The following is a 6,262-nucleotide window of genomic DNA, read 5'->3' as shown; positions in this document are numbered from 1 at the left end:
TACTGCATTAATTCAGATTCATTTGAAGGCATCAGTGCCTGACTTCTTAAAAAAATATTTGTTATATTTGTTTGAAAGAGTTATAGAGGAGAGAGAGAGAGAGAGAGAGAGAGAAGAGAGAGAGAGAGAGTCTTCCATCTGTTGGTTCACTTCCCAAATGGCTGCAATGGCCTGGGTTGGGCCAGGTCAAGCCAAGAGCCTGGAGCCCCATCCGGGTCTCCCACATAGATAGCAGGGGTCCAAGCACTTGGGCCATCTTCTACTGTTTTCCTAGGCGCATCAGCAGGGAGCTAGATTAGAACTGAAACAACTGGGAGTCGAACTGTGCTCTAACGAGATGCTGGCTTGGCAAGTGGTGGCTTCACCCACTGTGCCACAGTGCTGCTCCCTAGGGCTTGAGAGTGTTAGCCTGGTCACTCAGCATTGGTCCATACTGCCCTTCCAGCAGGAGCCCATGTACAGAGGCGGGTTTTGAGGATAGAAGCCTCTGGCTTGAGCCCAGAAGTAAAGGCAGCCGGTTTCGCACACAGGGGCTCAGCCCCGTGTCTGGGCCACGGCCATCAGTGGGTCACGATGCCCAGGACAAAGGAAGCTCAGAGCCTCTGAGCAAGGACTCCAGGGAGACTGGGGATCCAGACATGATGCTGAGCGCAAGAGACAAATGCTCTGAGCAACCTCCCAGGAGCCTGCCCACTGCCCCCATGGCCTGGGACCAAGAAGGGGAGATCCAAGGTCACACCAAGGACAGCAGTGGCAAGGCCAGCATTATCCCACCCACCCCCCCACACACACACACACACTGCCCACTGCTTTAATAGCGAAGGAACAGCTGGCCCAGTTCTGCTCAACCCACCAGGTCCCAGGCGGACCTGCTGGGGTCACCGGCCCTGCACTGATGCGCCTTAGAGCTGGCCAAGGAGGAAGGCTAGAGGCTCCCCGACCCGGCCCCTAAACACCGCACTGAGAGATCAGGTCAGGGCCTGGGGAGCCAGCCGAGGGACACCAGGGGAGCGGGCCAGCTGTCTTCCCCTGCTCGCCGACCCCACCAGCAGGGCCAAGGCACCCACACCCCAGGCCTGGCCGTCGTCAGCAGTGACATAAGGCCGGCTCCAAGCACCCCGGGGCCCAGCTAGGGGAGGCCTGCCCTCCACCCAGGCCCTGTCGCTAGCTTCATGTTTTATGGAACGGGCTGGGGAGGGGCGGGGAGCCGGCGGGCGGCCAGGGAGCCCCTCGAGCGGCCGTGAATGGAAGTCTTTGTTTAAGAGCAGTGCGAGGCGCGCCCGCGGGCCCGAGAGCAGCATGTCATTTCACTGGAAATGCGATTTTCCCTAACAAGTACAGAATTCTACATGACATGTTGAAAAGTGTATCTCTTTGAGAAGCTGCTCCGTCTCTCAGAGGCATCGTCAGGACGGAAGCGGGGAATGTGGCAGTTGCCATGGCGACGCCTCGTTTTCCATAGACAGGGGAAATCGGAGTGGCTGAGTCGATTGAGAGGCCGGGCGGAGACACGGCGCCTCGGGTGCCGTCTGGGGGTCCTGGGGCCACCTTGTGTGCGCTGCGCGGAGAAGCCCCGAGATAAGGTACAGCACCTCCTCCTCATTTGTCAGAGGCTCCGAGGTAATGGGGTTTGCCCAAGGCCTCCTGGCAAGGCCATAACAGGGCCAGGGTGACCAGGCTCCCGCTTACCGGGGCAGGCAATGCTCAAGGCGAAGGAGACGCTGGTCCCCAGGTCCCCTCCCTCCGGAATCTCCTCCCACCACTTCGACTTCCTTCCCCCGCCATACTGAAGACACACATTGCCTTTAGCGGTGGGCAGGGGCAACCGTGTTAGATACACACGCATGCCCAGCACCTCCCGCTGGCATGTTCTGCCCCCCCCCCATAAGTGCCGTGGACACACACAGGAGCTCCTCAAGTTCAGGGACAGGCTCTGCCCAGAGCAGGGCCCCCTCCATGGGAAGCCACTGCCATTGGTAGACCCCCAAACAGACCCTAGGATCCCCCAAGCATGGGGGCTGGCACCAGCTCTTGCAAAAGTGAATGCATGGACTGGCACCATGGCTCACTTGGCTAATCCTCTGCCTGCAGCGCTGGCACACCAGGTTCTAGTCCTGGTTGGGGCACCGGTTCTGTCCTGGTTGCTCCTCTTCCAGTCCAGCTCTCTGCTGTGGCCCGGGAAGGCAGTGGAGGATGGTCCAAGTGCTTGGGCCCTGCACCCGCATGGGAGACCAGGAGAAGCACCTGGCTCCTGGCTTCAGATCGGCACAGGCACCAGCCATGGCAGCCATTTGGGGGGTGAACCAACACCCTGAACTCAGCAACCATACACACACACACATGCACACGCAGCCCTGGCTCTGCCCCACCCCCCAGGGTCACCTCCCCACAGTGCTGGGGGGGGTGGCGGTGAGGAGGGGGGGGGATGCTCAGAGGAGTCAGTCCCATGTGGAGCTCATGGATGAAGCGTCCTTACCCCCGGGGGATTCCTGAGTCAACCCAGATCAGCCTTGTGGTCCCCCCACCCCACCGTGTTTCTTGGCGTTCAGGGTGCCCAGGTGTGACTGCTGCCGGTAAAACTCAGCCTGTTCTCCCCCAGGGGGTGGCTGGCAGCTAACACAGGGAGAGGAACAAGAAACTCACCCAAACTGTTCTTTAATCGCCAAATGTAAGTCAGCGTGGGGAGCAGGGGGGAAGGCAGGCGCACGCCCCCCTCAGCTTCCCCAAGGAAGAATTTTATATAACTGTCAGACACGTAATAGAACTGTCAGAAGTACAGGAAACCAGCCACACAGATTACAAAAACATATGTCAGGGACCTATTGGTTTCGTGACAGTGTGAAAATCACAATTTTTCCATCAAGATAAAAAATAGAAACAGAGGAGAGCCAGGCGCGCTTTGGCGAACGCCCGCCGACAGTGGCAAGCTCAGTGCACCACGCTGGGACAGACCCCAGGCGCCGGGCCCAGGGATCCGGTGCCTGCTGCCCCAGCTCCACCCAGCACCGAGTCTCCCCAGCCCTTGCCTCCTGGGAAAGCCCTTCCATGCGCCCTTTGGACCTCCAAGAGAGCAGAGCCGCATCCCCTTCCCCCTGCTGTGGGCTCCACCCCATAGCTGCGACCTCCAGCTCATGGCTGCCCTGCAAGGTCAGGCCTCCAGTGACTGGGTCACATGCTGGCCTGGCCGCTCAGTGGTAGAAAAGGCAGCGCCACCCCGGGCCTGTTTCTCCTCCCTCTTGAGGTCCTCAGAAAGAAAGCACGTGTGGCCCCGCCCCGGAAGTGCAGGGCGAGGGACAAGAGTCTCCAGTGACACCATGGGTGACACAGAAGGAGCCCATGCATCCCAGGGCCCCTGCGGTGCTTAGTGGACGATAATCACCTTCCTTCTAAGCTGCTGTGAGCCAGGGCCAGGAACCCCTGCCCACCTCCGGCAGCTTTTCCTTACTGCAACCAGATAGCGCAGGCAACGGGCTTCATAAAGAGGGGCTGCCTGGGCTCACAATCTGGAAGGTTCAAGTCCACGTTCGGCAGCCCCATAGGTTTGGGGAAGGCAGTGGAGGGCAGTGGCAGAGCAGAGGGAGGAAGGTGCAGCGAGCGGGAGTGCAGTGAGAGTGGCTGGACCCACCCGAGGCTCTCATAACCACCCTCTCTTGAGAACTTCCTGCCCAGAGCACGCCCCTCCACCCCCCCGCCCTACTCTTCCCTCCCGGTGTCAGCAGCAGATGGCTTTGGGGCTGAAATGAGTTTAGGGGCCACATGGTATTCACACCACAGGCCCCTCTGAGGTCCCCTCCCCTCCAGGCTCATGGAGACAAGACCCCTGAGCCTGCTCCACCAGAAGGAGGTCACAGCGTGACACACATGCACACAGACTCCCAAGGAGTGGTGGCTCTGACGCCCAACTCTGCCCTCATCTCCGCTTGGTTTGAGCAGTTTAAAAAGCAACTTCCAGCCAGCGCTGTGGCTCACTAGGCTAATCCTCCACCTGTGACGCCGGCACCCCAGGTTCTAGTCCTGGTTGGGGCACCGGGTTCTGTCCCGGTTGCCCCTCTTCCAGTCCAGCTCTCTGCTGTGGCCCGAGAAGGCAGTGGAGGATGGCCCAAGTGCTTGGGCCCTGCACCCACGTGGGAGACCAGGAGGAAGCACCTGGCTCCTGGCTTTGGATTGGCACAGGGCGCCAGCCATGGTGGCCATCTGGGGGGTGAACCAACGGAAGGAAGACCTTTCTCTCTGTCTCTCTCTCTCTCACTGTCTAACTCTGCCTGGAAAAAAAAAAAAAAAAAAAAACTTCCGTGGAGCGCTCTGCTATGAGCAGGCAATGACAACCCCCTGCCCCAACACCCTTCACCCCGGGGCCAGAGCAGCCCCTCAACGCACTTCCTGCCTGTGTCAGCCGGGGCCCTCCCACAAGCAGATGTCCAGATGGGATTGGACGCGCTGGCAATTCCTTAGGGAAATGCTCCTCCCTGCAAGCAAAGAGACTGGGGGAGCCATGGGTGGATCACGGAGCTGGCCTGGCCACGGCGTGCTGTCTAGGCAAGGCTTGGAGAGGCCAGTGCTGGTGGTCAGAGCAGGCCCCTTGTGCCCTGGGTCATCCCTGTCCGGTGGGTCTCAGAACGGAGGCCCCTTCCTCTGAGCGGACTTTTCTGGTTTCTGGCTCTTATTGCGTGGTGAACCCCTCCGCCCCCCACTGCACTGTGTGTTCTGCACGCCTGTGTCCTCCTCCCCTTCCCCAGCCCACCCTGGGCCAGAGTCGTGATCATTGGTGATGGGGAGGGCAGATACATGACACGGGGGCTGGCAAGGGCATCTGAACTCAGGAGTGCCCATTGCAGAACCTCTCACCTGTCCCATCACAAAGCCCCCTGCTCAGGAGCACACGCCAGTTCTGAGTAACAGGAAGGGCGTGGGCACCAACCAGGCAGAATGGCAAGGGATGCTGGTAGGGGTCTGCAGGTTCTCGGGACGCGCTGGGCACTGGCTCAGGAGAGCACCAGGTCCTCGGCCCCTCCAGGCGCTGGCTCGGGGGAGAGCATCCAGGAAAGGAGCCCCCTGTCAGGGACGGGGGAGGTCCTCAGAGGGACACCTGCGCCCCTCTGCTCGGCAGTCCCTGCTGCTGTGCCCCGGTGAGCAAGTTACCCATGGACCATGCTGTGTTCCCTGTAACATCCGTGTCCAGCGCTGCCCGAGCCCCCCATCCCCGACTGAGCAGCCTTGCCCGCTGACCCTTCTCGATGCACACTGTGACACTACAGAAGGGCCAGCACACGCTGGTCCCCGTCTGCTCCCATTACACAGATGAGGAGACCGAGGTCCAAGAAGAAACAAGGTGTTTACTCAGCAGCTCCAGGAAGGAGGAAGTCTGGGTTGAGCGCCCCACTCCAGGAGCCCTCAGCTCAGCTGCCGCTCTCCTTGTGTGGGCGTGAGCTTCCTGTGGGCCCCTCCCCCTAAAGCAGCTACCTCTGCTCCCACCAAGACCCCCGACCTCTGCCCCCCTGCACAGAGCGAGCGCACCTCGTCCAGTCTCCCTCCCGCTGGCAAAGACACCACGCCAGAGCGCGATGCTCAGCTAATAAATATGTAGCAGGATTTTTATTACTTAATAGTTGTAAGGTTAATCGTCGCGGTGAACGCCTATATTTAATGTGTCAATGGAGCTGCAAAATGCCAAACTGAATAGCTTTAACACACATTAGTTCTACTTGTGAATCTACAAATAGGAACCTTGTCAGCAAAGTATTCAAACCAAGATCAGTATTGATTTGGGTCCTCGAGAAAGGCACTGGACTGTGACAGTTTAAAATGATAAATGTCGAGAGAATTATTTGCCCGTATTGATAAAAAGCTGCAGATATAAAGCTGACAGTCTCGGAGGAGGCGTCGCCGCCGAGCGCGGGCAGCACATCTGACGTTGTTGGGCTCTGAACTAATCTCTCCTTTGATATGGAGACGATCTGCCTCTGATCCGGCCCTGCCCTCCCCGGAGCTGGCCTGGCAGTAATTGCACAGGAGGCAGCTCAGTTGGCTCGAGGGGCCCTGCCCCGGCCACCTCACTCTATGCTTGGAAGGGAGCGCTCTGCAGGAACCCACGGCTCCTATCCACTCACCTTCTGCGCCTCACAGAGCAAGACTGAAGTCCTCAGCCTCGTGGGTCTCGGGCCACGTCAGCTCCCACGGCTGACCCCATGGAGTGTCTACACCAGCCAGCCGCATGGGCCAGTGGCAGGTCCTGGGAGCCCCCCACCAAGCCGCAGGCTCTGCT

General features: G+C 59.6%; 1 long non-coding RNA gene across 1 annotated transcript; it reads left to right on the top strand.

The window, feature by feature from the left end:
- The first annotated feature begins 1,469 nt into the window (after positions 1-1,469).
- Positions 1,470-5,777, top strand: LOC103351336 (uncharacterized). Its single transcript, XR_007910997.2, has 3 exons — positions 1,470-1,583; positions 2,600-2,668; positions 5,259-5,777. It is a non-coding gene; the product is annotated as an uncharacterized lncRNA (long non-coding RNA).
- Positions 5,778-6,262: the final 485 nt, after the last annotated feature.

Source organism: Oryctolagus cuniculus, chromosome 15 (genome assembly GCF_964237555.1).
Source record: "Oryctolagus cuniculus chromosome 15, mOryCun1.1, whole genome shotgun sequence".
NCBI classification, from domain to species: domain Eukaryota; kingdom Metazoa; phylum Chordata; class Mammalia; order Lagomorpha; family Leporidae; genus Oryctolagus; species Oryctolagus cuniculus.
Note: the sequence above shows the minus strand (reverse complement) of the source record. Positions and strands in the feature narration are given on the sequence as shown.